This window comes from Aristolochia californica, unplaced genomic scaffold (genome assembly GCF_029961685.1).
Source record: "Aristolochia californica isolate CCGP_79_NKW_82.1479 unplaced genomic scaffold, dmAriCali1.0.hap1 SCAF_7, whole genome shotgun sequence".
Lineage (NCBI taxonomy): Eukaryota > Viridiplantae > Streptophyta > Magnoliopsida > Piperales > Aristolochiaceae > Aristolochia > Aristolochia californica.
The window spans coordinates 34,767,318-34,786,488 of record NW_027182268.1 but is presented as its reverse complement, the minus strand read 5'-3'; the positions used below and the strand labels follow the sequence as shown (position 1 = coordinate 34,786,488).

The 19,171-nt window shown below is 35.3% G+C and overlaps 1 long non-coding RNA gene and 1 pseudogene across 2 annotated transcripts; both read right to left on the bottom strand.

Moving 5' to 3' along the window:
• Positions 1-269: 269 nt before the first annotated feature.
• LOC137937806 (uncharacterized) lies at positions 270-18,095 on the bottom strand. Of its 2 annotated transcripts, XR_011109660.1 has the most exons (4): positions 18,000-18,095; positions 16,003-16,132; positions 15,258-15,338; positions 270-600 (listed from the first exon to the last, which is right to left on the bottom strand). It is a non-coding gene; the product is annotated as an uncharacterized lncRNA (long non-coding RNA). The 2 variants fall into 2 exon arrangements; XR_011109659.1 differs by lacking the exon at positions 270-600 and having other exon boundaries at positions 14,583-15,338.
• LOC137936111 (protein LAZ1 homolog 1-like) lies at positions 16,195-17,572 on the bottom strand (annotated as a pseudogene).
• Positions 18,096-19,171: the final 1,076 nt, after the last annotated feature.

Below are 19,171 nucleotides of genomic sequence, written 5' to 3'. Positions count from 1 at the left end.
AATAATCAATTGAATCTTTTAAATCCCAGACAACTCTACCGAACTGGACCTCTTAATTTCCATACAGGACTGTTTAGGCATTATAGAGAAATTCAGATAAGTTGCATAGGACAAGATTCAGTAAATGTAAATTTAATAGCAGAACAAGCTTTTAAAGAAATAAAAAAGATGTACTCCTTAATCCATTTAGGTCTTATTGTTATTGGAATAAAAGGATTAGGAAGAAAACATTTAGGAACAAAAACCTTACTTAGTATATATGATGATAGATGGGCAGACCCCAAAAAGGCTATGTTAGGAATTACAGAAATTGATATGAACCAAAACGGAGGTATCTTTTACTGTTCCCCAGATTTCCTTTTAGGATTACATGATTTTAGGAAATATATAAAAGTAGGAATTCAAACTAAAGGATATGATTCCTTCGTAGGAAATAATCTTTTATTGTGTATTGGCTTTTTAGGAAGATGTACTAATTCTAGCACAACCAAGTTCAAGATAAAAATAGATGATGTAGTAAATTTAATTGGTAACAAAGGCATTAAACTTTTAAAACCCATAAAATTTGCTCCCGAAGAATTAGCTGGACTAGATTGGAATCTGAAATTTAGAGAAGAAAAAATTATTAGTCCAGAAGAAAGTTTAATGTATACCGATACAAAGGGCAATGTAAATATTAGATTTAATAGTTATGAACAGAGAAATACAGAAGAAACTGAATCACTTGCTAGCGAAAATTATGACCTAGTTAATTTAGAACTCAATGATGCCCAATTAGACGAAATAATTTACCCCAAAGAATTAGAACTACATCTTTCTGAAAGAGAACTTTTACATTTAGAAGAAGATCTTATAAAAAACAAAAGAATAAAAGAAGAAGAATATCTATATTATGACCAAGAATTAAACATTAGAATTGGTACTATGCCCTTAGCTCCCACTGATACAGATTTAACCAGTATTAAAGACTTTATGGAAGCAGAAAGCTCTTCCGTTAATAATCCTCTTAATTACACAACCTATCCTACACCTCCTCCAAGAGAAGTCTTCCATTCAGGAAATATGCCAAGAATACCGTATACAGAACCCATAACTTTAGAAAAACCTGTACATCCTCGAGGCAAAAGAAAAGATGTAGAAAGACCCATTACTTTCCAAGATAAAGGGAAAGGAAAAATACTCAACCTATCTGCACATGATCCTCAAGAGTGGACTACTGTTTTAGATCTTTGGAAGAATCAGGTAGTCTCGGACTATATTCAACATTTCCAGTCCCAAGACGTAGAAGAAATGTATAGATACTTAGAAACCTTCCTAGGAGAAAGTACTAAAGCCCTTTGGGAAAGTTACAAAAGATACAATCCAACTGAGTTTGGTCAGCTAATGATCTTAGGACCAAATCCCTACAATTTTGTTAATAAAATCTTTCAGTTAGTTACAGGAGAAGACCCTAATTTAGGCTCTATAACACTTCAAAGAGATGCTGTAATACATTTAGAACAGTTAAGCCTTTACAATTACAAATATGTTAAAAAATTCTTACAGGACTATTTTTATTATACATGTATTTCAGGCAATGCTTTTAATAAAGATCTAGGCATAAAACTTTTTAGAAAACTACCAGGAGCTTTAGGAAAAGAAATTTATGACAAATGGCAGAAAATAGAAGAACTTCATCCTAATAGTGTTTTTTCTATTGGTCAAAGAACTAAATTTATTATGCAAGTTTTACAAGAAAAATGTACTGATATTCAGATTCAAAGACAACTTAAAGGAGATGATTTTGGATTCTGTAAGCAAATCTATACAGCACAAGCTTATGGTTTTAAAGAAAAATCTCACCCTAGAAAAACGAATAAATTTAGAAAACAGTACTTTATTAGAAGATCTAAAAGCAGGAAGCCATATCTTAATAGAGACCGACATGTTAGGCGTTTTAATCCTAAACGAACATATAAAAATAAATTAGCCTGTTATATATGTGGCCAGAATGAACATCTGGCTAATACCTGTCCTAAAAGACAAAATATTAACTCTCGAAGGTCAACATTAGTAGAAAATGTCCAACAAGACCTTATCGAAGTAGATGAATACATGTCTGACTCAGAATCCATATACAGTATAGTGAGTCTTTCTATGATAGGTACAACTTCAGATTCAGACTCTGACTCAGACCTTATCTTAGATGAAGAATACCAAACAGACTTCATGGATATTTCCCAAGACTGTTCCCATAATTGGTTATGGTTTACTGGTCTCGATAGTAATCCCTGCTTTCAGTGTAAATGGTATCCTAGCAAAAAACAGCGTGCCAAATGTTCCGTATGTTTTGTTGAAGCCTGTTTAACCTGTCTTAGTCAATTAGGCATCCATCCTACCTCCACTTCTCAGCCTGACAAAATATCTTCCACTAAGATAGAAATTCTCTCCAGAAAAATCAGTAACTGTGAAGATGAAATCTCTTTATTAAAGCACAGATTAGATGCCTTAGAACAAGACTCCTATGATGGGATTACTGTCACTCCGTCACCTACCCCAGATGTTTCTTTCGTCTGCAACCAAGACAAATCTTTTTCCAGTATACTTGTCCGTGCTAAACTTACCTTTCCAGACAAGCATTCTATTGTCTTAGATGCTTTAGTAGACTCTGGCTGCACCAAGTGTATTATCCATAGACGGCTCGTACCTCGCCAGTATATTAAACACACTTCCAAAACCGTTATGAGCCAACAGGTAGATGGTACTTACAATCCTTATACTCAATATGTAGATAACGGCCAAATCCAATTCTTTACTAACTGTTCTACTTTCTCTGCTTCTTATCCATTACCCCTCACCTGGGTTAGAGACCTTAAGCTTAAAGTCGACTTTATTTTAGGTCTAAATTTCATCCTTCATAATAATGGCTCCCTTACTATTTCTCGTGATTACCTTCACTTCCATAAAAATTCTAGTATAGTTCCTGTTCAAACTTCCTATTCTCCTACACTCTCAGCGGAGCGTGGTGGCCCCTCAACCCCAATCGCTTCAAAATCAGCCACATGTCAATGTCCTATTTTAGGTAGTTGCAAACAAACAACACCACCAGCCACCTTAGCAGCTTTAGCCCAACATGTAGACACCACTTTAGAAAAAATAGACAATAAACTATTATGTTATGAAGATATTGTTGATGTTCCTGTCGCTTTAGGAGATACATCAACCCTAACAGAAACATCAGACACAGGAAGAATTACAGTTCCTAGTTCTCCAGAATATTTAGAAGAAGCTATGGAAGAAACAGACGACTTTGAAGATTGGATTGAAAGGATGATAGAACTAGATTACACCTTTCTAGATACTGAAAAATTATATTTAGAAATTGTTAATATTCATCACAAAGATAAACAGCAACTACAACAGATTATTGATAAATTAGATCAATTAGAATATTTTGGAGACAATCCTTTAAAATACTGGGAAAATAACCATATTCAATGTAGGTTAGAACTTTTAAACCCAAGTTACATAGTAAGGACAGCAAATATAGAAGCTACCAATCTTGATAAAGAAGATTTCAAGATGCACATAAATGAATTGTTAAAATTAGGAATAATTAGAAAATCTATAAGCCCTCATAGGTCAGCTGCCTTTATTGTCAGAAAACATAGTGAACAAAAGAGAGGTAAATCTAGAATGGTTATTAATTATAAAAGATTAAATGATAATACTGTTACTGATAGTTATAATATTCCAGACAAAACCCAATTAATTAATAAAATTCAAGATAAGAGAATCTTTAGTAAGTTCGACTGTAAATCAGGTTTTTGGCAGATCAAAATGCACCCAGATAGTATAGAATGGACTGCTTTTACTTGTCTAGAAGGACATTTTGAGTGGCTAGTAATGCCTTTTGGTTTAAAAAATGCTCCAGCTATTTTCCAAAGAAAAATGGATAACATTTTTAGAAAATATGACAATTTTGTACTTGTTTATATAGATGACATTTTAGTTTTTAGCAAAACCATCGAAGACCATATAGGGCACCTACAATTAGTTTTAGCAACTTTTATGCAAGAAGGTATCATAATAAGCAAAACAAAAATTGAATTGTTCAAAGAATATATTAAGTTTTTAGGCGTCAATATTGGTCAAGGACAGATTGAATTGCAGGACCATATATCAAAAAAGATTCTTGAAATGCCTGATGATCTGTCTGATACAAAACAACTACAAAAATTTCTAGGCTTAGTAAATTATGCAAGACCCTTTTTAAAAGACATAGGAAAACTAATAGGACCCCTATACAGCAAAACTTCTCCTACTGGCCAGAAATTCTTTAACCAAGAAGACAAGAATCTAGTCAAAAAGGTAAAAGAAAGAGTAAAAACTTTATCAAAACTGCAAATGCCTTTAGACTCGGACTACCTTATTATAGAAACAGATGGCAGTAATTTAGGATGGGGAGGTGTCTTGATAGCAAAACCTCATCAATATAGTGATAAAGAAGAAGAAAGAATATGTAGCTATGCTAGTGGTAAATTTAAAGAAAAAGGAAATATGAGTAGTATTGATTCCGAAATCTTAGCCGTCATTTACTCTTTAGAAGCATTCAGATTATTTATTATTCATAAACCTGAATTTACTTTAAGAACAGATTGTGAAGCAATAGTTAAATATTTCCAGAAAAGCAAAGAAAATAAAATTAGCCGAAGACGGTGGTTAAATCTAGTTGATATTATTACTGGTAATGGTTACCAAGTAGTTTTTGAACATATAAAAGGAAAAAACAATAGTCTTGCAGATTCTTTAAGCAGAAGTTTTTTTGACCAAAAATTTATTTCTTGACAGATGGCTTTCCATGCTCGACCACCTTCACCGTCGTCTTCTAGATATAATACTTATGGCCAAGAATTTTTAACTTTTGGTAACCAAAAATTAGTAGTTTTTCCCAAATCAAATATTACTTTCAAGACTTTACCAACAGTTACCGTTACAAAGGAAGAACAATGTCTCTTAGATAATCTGTGGTTAGCATATCAAAGAAATCCCAAAGACCAAAAATATTATCTTGCTTGTCTCAATGGTCTTTCAGAATACTTTACTCAGAAGAAAAAAGGTTTCCATTTTTATGTCGTCTTTCAAGGTCACACTCCAGGAGTTTTTCATTCCTGGACAGAAGTTGTCTCTAGTATCCAGAATTATCCAAGACCTGTTTACAAAGGCTTTAATAACCTCCAAGAAGCACTCGAGGCAGCAAAGTTAACTATTGGCACGAATTATTATATTGCTCCCTCTCTCAGACATATTCGAGAAGACCAGGTTACATATAGTGTAGCTAAAGACACTAAAAAGATAATTTTTTGTGATCATTGCGAGACACTGACCAAGACTATCCAAAGACTTAATGAAAAAAGAAGGCTCTTAGAAGAGAAAAATGATTTTCAGAAAGAATATATTGAGACATTAGAAAGAGAAAACAGAATATGGAAGGCGAAAGCTACAGGTACGTTCTCTACTCAGCCCCCTACTAGTGAAGGGTTTTCACTAGCTAGTCCGGTGCAAACGGCCACCGGTAAAGACACATCAAGTCCGTTGATGGCTGGGCATTTGCCAAAAATGCCAAAGGAAAAAGAAAAAGAAAAAGTAGAAGAACAGAAGACATTGGTAGAAAAAGAAGAAATAAAGAAAATGATGGACGATTATTTTACTCAATATCTCAAAGAACAAGGATATGGACTCAGAAGCCCTTCGGACACTTCAAGTAAAGATTCCACTGGGACCCAAACACTCCAGTGCTATTCTCAAGACGAGGACGACTGTGAATATGACCCAGAAGCTATCCACAATCTCCTTACATCAGAAGGCAAGTAGAAGAAGACAGAATAGCATCCTCAATCAAGACACATCACCAAAGAAGACATCAATCAAGACCCACCAACAAAGAAAAAGCAATACCTTATCTTCCCAACAGGCAGAATCTTATCTATAGCAGGACTTATCTGTATCACCTTTACTTTATGTCACTATAAACAATAACTTTATGTCACGTTTCATGTCAGTCCACTATGTATAATGACTTTATGTCAAGTTTTATGTCAGTCAGTCCTGTAAATGTCAGTTTTATGTCAGTCATGTACAGTTTGGTTAGTAACCAAACACCGCACACTTGGCAAAGCAATCACTGACGATGGGGCCCAATGAGCACCCGGGTGATTCCCTTTGCTTTTTTGTCGGCAATGTTTGGCTATAAATAGCCTCGTTTGTAATTCAGAAGATATGAATGAAAGAGTTGTTAGTGCATACACCCCTGCTGCCTACAATGTCTTTTGTGCTCTCTGATCCTTGCCTCCTGTAATCGTTTCTACTTCCGTTGTAAGTTCTTCCTTCTTTCTCTTTTCAATTTCTTAGTACCTTTCGGGACCTTCCTTTGGGTTTCTCTTATCTGTTTCTCTGTAAAAAAGTCTGGCTAACTTCACTTCATGTTAGGCTAACGGTGAAAGCATTGTGTGATCCTTTGAGGGTTCACGGTCCTAGTTCCACTTGTTTTGCCCGACTATGTCTTCCATGAAAGACGAAGGGCTAGTTGTTTGTGGAATAAGAATGGAGCCCGTGCCCAAAGCTTTATGCTAGGAAAGCACACACCTCTGTTAGTCCTAAATGGTGAGACCAGTCTGGACGATTGAAAAAGAGAACAGAAACAGAGAACCCTCTGGAAGTTTTTACATTGATTAAATATCCGATAGTTTCTTTTGTTTACATGGTCATCCTTTTTATTGTTCTTGGTATCATTGTGCTTGCTCTAGTTCTTACTGCCTTCGTTGTCTGTTAATAATCTATATTGTCTAGTAGTTGACGTCTTGATTGGGTATATTAGGCTGGAAACCGCTGGGTGAGGGTTTTTCCCTGACAGTCGCCTCTGCTCCCAAAGGACCTTTGTTCTACGGGACCAAGCGCCGCTCCCGGAGGCTACAACGCCACCGTACCCTTTCATGTTTCTTTGGTTTGTCCTTTTCATAATCCATCAGTTAGCTAGACTTGTTCTTCTATATTTACCTACTGTTTATATTTATACTGCTCTTTTATATAAGACATTACAAAAGTACGCTTTATTCTTTACATAATAGGTACTTATTTTGTGATTTGGTGTTTACTTGTGCTTAGTCTCAGATTATTTGAGTATTTTGTTTGGATTCCCAGAAATTTAGAAGCCTTACTAGAATCAGATATTTTTATCTTTATTACTATCATAATTAAGTGTTTAGAAAAAATATATGCTCTTTCTTAATATTGCTCTAGCAATAGTTTTTTGCAATCTAGTAATTTGTAGTTTTATCTGCTTTATTTTATCTATAAACCATTATATTAGAATATTTGAAACTCCCAGACCTATTATAATTCCTAGACAACCTAGAAGATACATAGTAAGAAGAATTATAAATTCACCTGAATTAAATACTCCAGATTAAAAAGAAAGTTACCCCCCTGCCAATTTGGTATCAGAGCCAGTCATCCTGGAACCTTTTAGGAAAATTGAATATCTTGATTTAAGAATAGCAGCAAAGACAGAACCTAAGTTTATAGGATCTAGTTCTTTAAAGTGTCATTTCAATAGTGAGGAACACAGTTTACACGGTCAAAATTCCCAGTTAAATAGTATAACAGATTTACTCATAAGTCTAGGGATCTCTTTACAGTTAAAACTTATAGACATAGAATATTCTCTAGCTAAAATTCAAGAAGAAGTAAAAATTTTAAAAAATAAGGTTGGAAATTTAGCAGAAAATATTGATTATATAAAAACAAGTAAAGGAACTCAAACCTTAGACAAAGAAATAGAATCTATTACACAAAAATTAAGAAATATAAAAATTGACCAAAGTAGACCCAGTGCTAGTAAAAAACCATGGCTATTTTTAGGCGAAGTACCTCAGAAGAAATGACAAATTCCTTTAGAAATTTAAACCTTTTAGACAAACTTACAGGGAAAGGTAAAGGTAATTCTTCCCAACAAGATATTCAATTAGATGATATAATAGATGTAGACCAAGATCTAACTATTTTCAGTAATAATCAATTGAATCTTTTAAATCCCAGACAACTCTACCGAACTGGACCTCTTAATTTCCATACAGGACTGTTTAGGCATTATAGAGAAATTCAGATAAGTTGCATAGGACAAGATTCAGTAAATGTAAATTTAATAGCAGAACAAGCTCTTAAAGAAATAAAAAAGATGTACTCCTTAATCCATTTAGGTCTTATTGTTATTGGAATAAAAGGATTAGGAAGAAAACATTTTGATACCAAATTGGCAGGGGGGTAACTTTCTTTTTAATCTGGAGTATTTAATTCAGGTGAATTTATAATTCTTCTTACTATGTATCTTCTAGGTTGTCTAGGAATTATAATAGGTCTGGGAGTTTCAAATATTCTAATATAATGGTTTATAGATAAAATAAAGCAGATAAAACTACAAATTACTAGATTGCAAAAAACTATTGCTAGAGCAATATTAAGAAAGAGCATATATTTTTTCTAAACACTTAATTATGATAGTAATAAAGATAAAAATATCTGATTCTAGTAAGGCTTCTAAATTTCTGGGAATCCAAACAAAATACTCAAATAATCTGAGACTAAGCACAAGTAAACACCAAATCACAAAATAAGTACCTATTATGTAAAGAATAAAGCGTACTTTTGTAATGTCTTATATAAAAGAGCAGTATAAATATAAACAGTAGGTAAATATAGAAGAACAAGTCTAGCTAACTGATGGATTATGAAAAGGACAAACCAAAGAAACATGAAAGGGTACGGTGGCGTTGTAGCCTCCGGGAGCGGCGCTTGGTCCCGTAGAACAAAGGTCCTTTGGGAGCAGAGGCGACTGTCAGGGAAAAACCCTCACCCAGCGGTTTCCAGCCTAATATACCCAATCAAGACGTCAACTACTAGACAATATAGATTATTAACAGACAACGAAGGCAGTAAGAACTAGAGCAAGCACAATGATACCAAGAACAATAAAAAGGATGACCATGTAAACAAAAGAAACTATCGGATATTTAATCAATGTAAAAACTTCCAGAGGGTTCTCTGTTTCTGTTCTCTTTTTCAATCGTCCAGACTGGTCTCACCATTTAGGACTAACAGAGGTGTGTGCTTTCCTAGCATAAAGCTTTGGGCACGGGCTCCATTCTTATTCCACAAACAACTAGCCCTTCGTCTTTCATGGAAGACATAGTCGGGCAAAACAAGTGGAACTAGGACCGTGAACCCTCAAAGGATCACACAATGCTTTCACCGTTAGCCTAACATGAAGTGAAGTTAGCCAGACTTTTTTACAGAGAAACAGATAAGAGAAACCCAAAGGAAGGTCCCGAAAGGTACTAAGAAATTGAAAAGAGAAAGAAGGAAGAACTTACAACGGAAGTAGAAACGATTACAGGAGGCAAGGATCAGAGAGCACAAAAGACATTGTAGGCAGCAGGGGTGTATGCACTAACAACTCTTTCATTCATATCTTCTGAATTACAAACGAGGCTATTTATAGCCAAACATTGCCGACAAAAAAGCAAAGGGAATCACCCGGGTGCTCATTGGGCCCCATCGTCAGTGATTGCTTTGCCAAGTGTGCGGTGTTTGGTTACTAACCAAACTGTACATGACTGACATAAAACTGACATTTACAGGACTGACTGACATAAAACTTGACATAAAGTCATTATACATAGTGGACTGACATGAAACGTGACATAAAGTTATTGTTTATAGTGACATAAAGTAAAGGTGATACAGATAAGTCCTGCTATAGATAAGATTCTGCCTGTTGGGAAGATAAGGTATTGCTTTTTCTTTGTTGGTGGGTCTTGATTGATGTCTTCTTTGGTGATGTGTCTTGATTGAGGATGCTATTCTGTCTTCTTCTACTTGCCTTCTGATGTAAGGAGATTGTGGATAGCTTCTGGGTCATATTCACAGTCGTCCTCGTCTTGAGAATAGCACTGGAGTGTTTGGGTCCCAGTGGAATCTTTACTTGAAGTGTCCGAAGGGCTTCTGAGTCCATATCCTTGTTCTTTGAGATATTGAGTAAAATAATCGTCCATCATTTTCTTTATTTCTTCTTTTTCTACCAATGTCTTCTGTTCTTCTACTTTTTCTTTTTCTTTTTCCTTTGGCATTTTTGGCAAATGCCCAGCCATCAACGGACTTGATGTGTCTTTACCGGTGGCCGTTTGCACCGGACTAGCTAGTGAAAACCCTTCACTAGTAGGGGGCTGAGTAGAGAACGTACCTATAGCTTTCGCCTTCCATATTCTGTTCTCTTTCTAATGTCTCAATATATTCTTTCTGAAAATCATTTTTCTCTTCTAAGAGCCTTCTTTTTTCATTAAGTCTTTGGATAGTCTTGGTCAGTGTCTCGCAATGATCACAAAAAATTATCTTTTTAGTGTCTTTAGCTACACTATATGTAACCTGGTCTTCTCGAATATGTCTGAGAGAGGGAGCAATATAATAATTCGTGCCAATAGTTAACTTTGCTGCCTCGAGTGCTTCTTGGAGGTTATTAAAGCCTTTGTAAACAGGTCTTGGATAATTCTGGATACTAGAGACAACTTCTGTCCAGGAATGAAAAACTCCTGGAGTGTGACCTTGAAAGACGACATAAAAATGGAAACCTTTTTTCTTCTGAGTAAAGTATTCTGAAAGACCATTGAGACAAGCAAGATAATATTTTTGGTCTTTGGGATTTCTTTGATATGCTAACCACAGATTATCTAAGAGACATTGTTCTTCCTTTGTAACGGTAACTGTTGGTAAAGTCTTGAAAGTAATATTTGATTTGGGAAAAACTACTAATTTTTGGTTACCAAAAGTTAAAAATTCTTGGCCATAAGTATTATATCTAGAAGACGACGGTGAAGGTGGTCGAGCATGGAAAGCCATCTGTCAAGAAATAAATTTTTGGTCAAAAAATCTTCTGCTTAAAGAATCTGCAAGACTATTGTTTTTTCCTTTTATATGTTCAAAAACTACTTGGTAACCATTACCAGTAATAATATCAACTAGATTTAACCACCGTCTTCGGCTAATTTTATTTTCTTTGCTTTTCTGGAAATATTTAACTATTGCTTCACAATCTGTTCTTAAAGTAAATTCAGGTTTATGAATAATAAATAATCTGAATGCTTCTAAAGAGTAAATGACGGCTAAGATTTCGGAATCAATACTACTCATATTTCCTTTTTCTTTAAATTTACCACTAGCATAGCTACATATTCTTTCTTCTTCTTTATCACTATATTGATGAGGTTTTGCTATCAAGACACCTCCCCATCCTAAATTACTGCCATCTGTTTCTATAATAAGGTAGTCCGAGTCTAAAGGCATTTGCAGTTTTGATAAAGTTTTTACTCTTTCTTTTACCTTTTTGACTAGATTCTTGTCTTCTTGGTTAAAGAATTTCTGGCCAGTAGGAGAAGTTTTGCTGTATAGGGGTCCTATTAGTTTTCCTATGTCTTTTAAAAAGGGTCTTGCATAATTTACTAAGCCTAGAAATTTTTGTAGTTGTTTTGTATCAGACAGATCATCAGGCATTTCAAGAATCTTTTTTTTTGATATATGGTCCTGCAATTCAATCTGTCCTTGACCAATATTGACGCCTAAAAACTTAATATATTCTTTGAACAATTCAATTTTTGTTTTGCTTATTATGATACCTTCTTGCATAAAAGTTGCTAAAACTAATTGTAGGTGCCCTATATGGTCTTCGATGGTTTTGCTAAAAACTAAAATGTCATCTATATAAACAAGTACAAAATTGTCATATTTTCTAAAAATGTTATCCATTTTTCTTTGGAAAATAGCTGGAGCATTTTTTAAACCAAAAGGCATTACTAGCCACTCAAAATGTCCTTCTGGACAAGTAAAAGCAGTCCATTCTATACTATCTGGGTGCATTTTGATCTGCCAAAAACCTGATTTACAGTCGAACTTACTAAAGATTCTCTTATCTTGAATTTTATTAATTAATTGGGTTTTGTCTGAAATATTATAACTATCAGTAACAGTATTATCATTTAATCTTTTATAATTAATAACCATTCTAGATTTACCTCTCTTTTGTTCACTATGTTTTCTGACAATAAAGGCAGCTGACCTATGAGGGCTTATAGATTTTCTAATTATTCCTAATTTTAACAATTCATTTATGTGCATCTTGAAATCTTCTTTATCAAGATTGGTAGCTTCTATATTTGCTGTCCTTATTATGTAACTTGGGTTTAAAAGTTCTAACCTACATTGAATATGGTTATTTTCCCAGTATTTTAAAGGATTGTCTCCAAAATATTCTAATTGATCTAATTTATCAATAATCTGTTGTAGTTGCTGTTTATCTTTGTGATGAATATTAACAATTTCTAAATATAATTTTTCAGTATCTAGAAAGGTGTAATCTAGTTCTATCATCCTTTCAATCCAATCTTCAAAGTCGTCTGTTTCTTCCATAGCTTCTTCTAAATATTCTGGAGAACTAGGAACTGTAATTCTTCCTGTGTCTGATGTTTCTGTTAGGGTTGATGTATCTCCTAAAGCGACAGGAACATCAACAATATCTTCATAACATAATAGTTTATTGTCTATTTTTTCTAAAGTGGTGTCTACATGTTGGGCTAAAGCTGCTAAGGTGGCTGGTGGTGTTGTTTGTTTGCAACTACCTAAAATAGGACATTGACATGTGGCTGATTTTGAAGCGATTGGGGTTGAGGGGCCACCACGCTCCGCTGAGAGTGTAGGAGAATAGGAAGTTTGAACAGGAACTATACTAGAATTTTTATGGAAGTGAAGGTAATCACGAGAAATAGTAAGGGAGCCATTATTATGAAGGATGAAATTTAGACCTAAAATAAAGTCGACTTTAAGCTTAAGGTCTCTAACCCAGGTGAGGGGTAATGGATAAGAAGCAGAGAAAGTAGAACAGTTAGTAAAGAATTGGATTTGGCCGTTATCTACATATTGAGTATAAGGATTGTAAGTACCATCTACCTGTTGGCTCATAACGGTTTTGGAAGTGTGTTTAATATACTGGCGAGGTACGAGCCGTCTATGGATAATACACTTGGTGCAGCCAGAGTCTACTAAAGCATCTAAGACAATAGAATGCTTGTCTGGAAAGGTAAGTTTAGCACGGACAAGTATACTGGAAAAAGATTTGTCTTGGTTGCAGACGAAAGAAACATCTGGGGTAGGTGACGGAGTGACAGTAATCCCATCATAGGAGTCTTGTTCTAAGGCATCTAATCTGTGCTTTAATAAAGAGATTTCATCTTCACAGTTACTGATTTTTCTGGAGAGAATTTCTATCTTAGTGGAAGATATTTTGTCAGGCTGAGAAGTGGAGGTAGGATGGATGCCTAATTGACTAAGACAGGTTAAACAGGCTTCAACAAAACATACGGAACATTTGGCACGCTGTTTTTTGCTAGGATACCATTTACACTGAAAGCAGGGATTACTATCGAGACCAGTAAACCATAACCAATTATGGGAACAGTCTTGGGAAATATCCATGAAGTCTGTTTGGTATTCTTCATCTAAGATAAGGTCTGAGTCAGAGTCTGAATCTGAAGTTGTACCTATCATAGAAAGACTCACTATACTGTATATGGATTCTGAGTCAGACATGTATTCATCTACTTCGATAAGGTCTTGTTGGACATTTTCTACTAATGTTGACCTTCGAGAGTTAATATTTTGTCTTTTAGGACAGGTATTAGCCAGATGTTCATTCTGGCCACATATATAACAGGCTAATTTATTTTTATATGTTCGTTTAGGATTAAAACGCCTAACATGTCGGTCTCTATTAAGATATGGCTTCCTGCTTTTAGATCTTCTAATAAAGTACTGTTTTCTAAATTTATTCGTTTTTCTAGGGTGAGATTTTTCTTTAAAACCATAAGCTTGTGCTGTATAGATTTGCTTACAGAATCCAAAATCATCTCCTTTAAGTTGTCTTTGAATCTGAATATCAGTACATTTTTCTTGTAAAACTTGCATAATAAATTTAGTTCTTTGACCAATAGAAAAAACACTATTAGGATGAAGTTCTTCTATTTTCTGCCATTTGTCATAAATTTCTTTTCCTAAAGCTCCTGGTAGTTTTCTAAAAAGTTTTATGCCTAGATCTTTATTAAAAGCATTGCCTGAAATACATGTATAATAAAAATAGTCCTGTAAGAATTTTTTAACATATTTGTAATTGTAAAGGCTTAACTGTTCTAAATGTATTACAGCATCTCTTTGAAGTGTTATAGAGCCTAAATTAGGGTCTTCTCCTGTAACTAACTGAAAGATTTTATTAACAAAATTGTAGGGATTTGGTCCTAAGATCATTAGCTGACCAAACTCAGTTGGATTGTATCTTTTGTAACTTTCCCAAAGGGCTTTAGTACTTTCTCCTAGGAAGGTTTCTAAGTATCTATACATTTCTTCTACGTCTTGGGACTGGAAATGTTGAATATAGTCCGAGACTACCTGATTCTTCCAAAGATCTAAAACAGTAGTCCACTCTTGAGGATCATGTGCAGATAGGTTGAGTATTTTTCCTTTCCCTTTATCTTGGAAAGTACTAGCATAAGAAGTTGGAAACAAATATTTGTAAAACTCCCATAAGGTAAGTTCTAAACCTTGACTGTTTAGATCTTTATAACTCTTTCCTCAGGTATGAAGAATCTAAGACATAGTGACTTGTGTGGTTTTCTAGCAAATAACAATTTGAATTTGCCACGGGCTCCTTATCTGTCTCAAGAACCAAAAGCCCTAAAGCTACTTTTGACATAAGCCGGTATAAACAAGACACTCAGGACCATGCAACATTAGCGGAATACTAAAATGCTTTTACGCAATGCTTCGCATAAACCTCAGATTAGGGAAAGAATGTACAGATCTAAACAGAAAGATGTTTAGAGTTTCCCTTCGGGGACTCCTAAGATATATAAAAAATACGGTTAAATAAAAAGCTTACTTGAGAACAGCTCGGTTGAAGAAATTAGATTAGGAGTTGGTACATGAAAAAGAAAGTATGAATGAAAACTGAGAGTTTCAGACCACTTTGCTACATACTCTCTCTCTCTCTCTCTCTCTCTCTCTCTCTCTCTCTCTCAAATCAATACATACAACTAAAATATTTATTTCTTTCTTTACTTACACTATCCATCATTCATGTACCAACAAAACATGAGTAACATGTGTAGATAAAACTAGGTAAATACCTGGAGTTTTTGTTTTATAACTCCACCCATTCCATATCACAATGAAAATTGTTTTATCCAAACGTCACCTTCCATGCTGGTCTACAACAAAGTGTGGACAAAATAAAAGAAAAGAGGTTACATGATTACAAATTTTCAATATCAACCGATACATAAACTCTAAAATGTGCAAACTAAATAAGTGTTGGATGGTACCATAACCAAATCCAAATTAGATGCAAATAAAATCAAGATAAAATTTTCAAGTGTTGGATGGTACCATAGCCACCATGCTCGGCTCAAAACAATAACACCCGATAAATTTTTCAAAACCACTAATATCATACGTTCATCATGAAAAAGTAACAAAGCCTTAGGAAATTGTGAAAGAGATTCAAAAAACAATCAGTGAAATACTTGAAGGATTTCTATACTTGTGGATCCTCTAAAAGAAAACATGTTTTCTTGCATATCCAAAGGGATCAAAGACTGAAAGGTACTTCCTTTTCCATCAAACAAAACCAAGACCTACAAACTTTAGCATAAACGCATATAAGTCATTAAAAAAAACCACCTAGGTTACACTGTCAACCGCATAGTATATTTGCATTACTTGTCACATAATCTTTCATATATCATTTTATGAAGGGTGTTATATCACTTAGATACGTCCATACCCTCATTTTTTTTTCCAACAAAGTCCACAGATAACCTTGCAGACCCAGATACTCTTAAATACCATGTCAGTAGTGTCCATACTCCTTACCTCTGCATGAGAGACCAATGACACTATTCATTTAAGCCTTTCGTTCCTTGTTTAGTCAATATTAGAAAGTCCATTCACACATCAACACTTGAAGCTGCAATGTCCTCTAATGAAGTGAACATATTTTTCCCTACACATTCAAAGTTAACATCAACTACTTGAGAAACCCAATTAATGACATCAAGTACACCCTTAGTTATAACTAGTTGAAATGAGAATATACAACTCAGTACGTTTTGAAACATGCCTCTTGATGTTACATGCCCTGAAGAACTGAAATGCAATAATCAAATTAACAGATGATGAGAAAACAAGACATAACCGGAAACTGCCACCACAAGAACATCAGAAGTAACAACTTAATTGACAACAGTTTTACGAGTATCAAGCATGATCATATTCACCTTAACAGCTAACTTGAAAGCTCATCTTCTACATATTCAAGAAGTTAGTGGTTCCTAGAAGGATCGGAAATATGCTCAAGACTCTCTAAAGCATCGATAAACTAAACTAAGGGACATAAATTTGTAATAAGACATCCATTATAAACGAGCCGCAAGGGAAATAGAAATTCTTCAGTTATTCCATATAAGACCTAAACAAACAGATCATCTTCAAGTGAAACAATAGATATATCCGATGGACACCACATTGCAAAATATAAATCATGCAATGAAGTTCATGGACAGAGTTTAAAAGTGAACTCAACAAATTTCATTTTAGGTCATGCAGCACCTCAATGCCAATTATGTAGTCCTGAATACAAGTTGCCAACTCTTGAGCCAAAGAGCTTCAAAGAACTTCCATTGAGAAGACGAATGCAACTACAACACTTTGCCACTATGTTAAGAAGACGATGGACTTGGCAACAAGGAACTTGGTAATAGGTTAGAAAGGTTTCAACATTTCCCTGGTGACTGGGTAGAATTGTGTAAGGCAAATAAGAGACCAAGTCAGACTAAAATTGAGAATCACAGCTAGGTATCCACTCAAATCGGCCTTCTCCATATACCCCAAACGGCTCAAACATAACTGCAAGAAAGACACATGTCATATACTGCACAAACCCTATTTTCACAGCTTGGTAAAAAATCAGCTACCACTGCCTCACTGAGCAGTGGTAGCTGATTTTCACTGGAAGTGACCCGGTATTTGCATTTCATCAGTTTTACCTTGGTTTCCTCTCCACCTAAGCCTGCTATCAAATCTCTCTCAAAGAGGTACAGAACAAAAGCTTCATAACAATCACAAATTACTTCACAATTGAATGCAGCATCTACATCCACTAATAAGAAAAAAGATTCCAAGAGATAAACAGGTACCATGAGTATGACACCAATCAAAAAAATTTGTTCCGCAGGCTAATTGTAAACAGCTAAGTGCTCAACAATAAGAAACAATGAAAGCACAAGTGCGACAAGTACAATATCCCTGCACTTAACATTGGCCAGTTGGGTAACATTTTCAATTCATTACCTTTTATGACAAGCAACACCATACCTAGCCAGCTTGAAGACTCCAGGACAGTGAGAAGCGAAAATAAATAAAAGAGAATTCCCATCACTTTCATTGAGCAGACACATGTATATTCACAACAGGCTGGGTCCATACAGAATAAGACACACTAGATAAGAGTTATAAACCACACATACATAACGGAAATCCAAGTTTCATTACACGCTGCAATTAGGAGCGCGTATAAACTCAACTACTCCAAACCAAAAGCAACTCTCGCGCTAAAGAGGTTAACTGATGTTTTCAGACTTCCAAATTCTTACTTCTTAATAGGATCTACGGATCTGCATGTTGATATTCTTGTCTTTCGATGCAAGTGAGCGATAGAATTTACACAAGATTAGTAAAGTAACAGAACATCGGCGGTGAAGAACAGCCGGAATCACAGTATCACTACCACCAACTTATCCAAATAAATACTTCGCAAGGACCAGAGAGGAATCTAGAAGCAAGTGGAGCGAAAAAAGTACGAGGGGACTCACCTCCTCTTCTTCTTCTTCTTCTTTCTTCTTCTTTCCTTCGCCGAACGCCCACTCCCTTCTTCTTATTCTTTCTGGAACTTTCTCGAAACTACCCGATGCTTCTCTTACATTTTAATTTGACTACCGTCCTTTATGAAATATAACACCATACCCCTACAAATGAATTTAGTACTTAAAAATGAAACGAAGAATATGGAATGGGAAGCTTCTCCTCGTAAGTAGTTTTAAAAAATAACTTGTACAAATGGAATTAATTTGGACCTTAAAATTATTATTATATTTTTTTGTATAATATATGGATGCGACATTCCACATAGGTTTGGTCACTTTCTTATTTTAATTTGGGTAACATATTTATTATGTAATTATATTTTCTATTATTAATGGAATGGCTTAAATTAAGTGATCTAATTTTGTTAAGCCCATTAAAGAATGGGCCATGGATATAGGCCATGAATATGAGTTATGGATATGGCCATGAATATGGGCTACTTGAGTAGATATCATAGGGAATTATGGGAACCTATATAAAGAGACACAACATAGTTATAGTCCTCAATATACTAAATCACACACAGTTTCCCTTCTCCCTATTCGGAAGAGAGACGAAAGTCCCATTGAGGAATAAGGCGATTTAGTTGAGAAAGACCATATCCGTTCTTATCGTTCGTTATAGAGATTCCGCATCAGAAGGCGAAATTGACGGAATGGATCAAGGTATGTCTGTTTTTTAATCCTAATATTCTAGAATGTTGTAAATTCTGCATTAGAATTTACTATTACGGATCTTATAAGTGGTACCAGAGCAGTCCTGTTAGATTATTAGGATTTTTGGATTAATTCCGTGGAGAGCGTCATGGAGAAAGAAAAATTTACTTTCTCCACGGAATCTGTCCCGGGGGTGTGCGTCGATCGGTGTCGCCACGGAGGCCGACGTCCGACGTTCCAGGTTCGGGCTGCAGCGTCCGCTGGGAAATGCTGCAGCCACGCCCCCCGAACCCCTTCTCTTTGCGCGTAGCAGAGAGGGCGACGGCCCCCGACCCCCTTCTCTCTGTGCGTGGCAGAGAGGGCGATAGAAATCCCTCCCCCCGATCCCTTCCAACGTTGCAACGTCCTTTGACGGGAAAGGGGGAGGCGACGGAGGACGCCTGGGCACGCTGCAGCGCCCGACG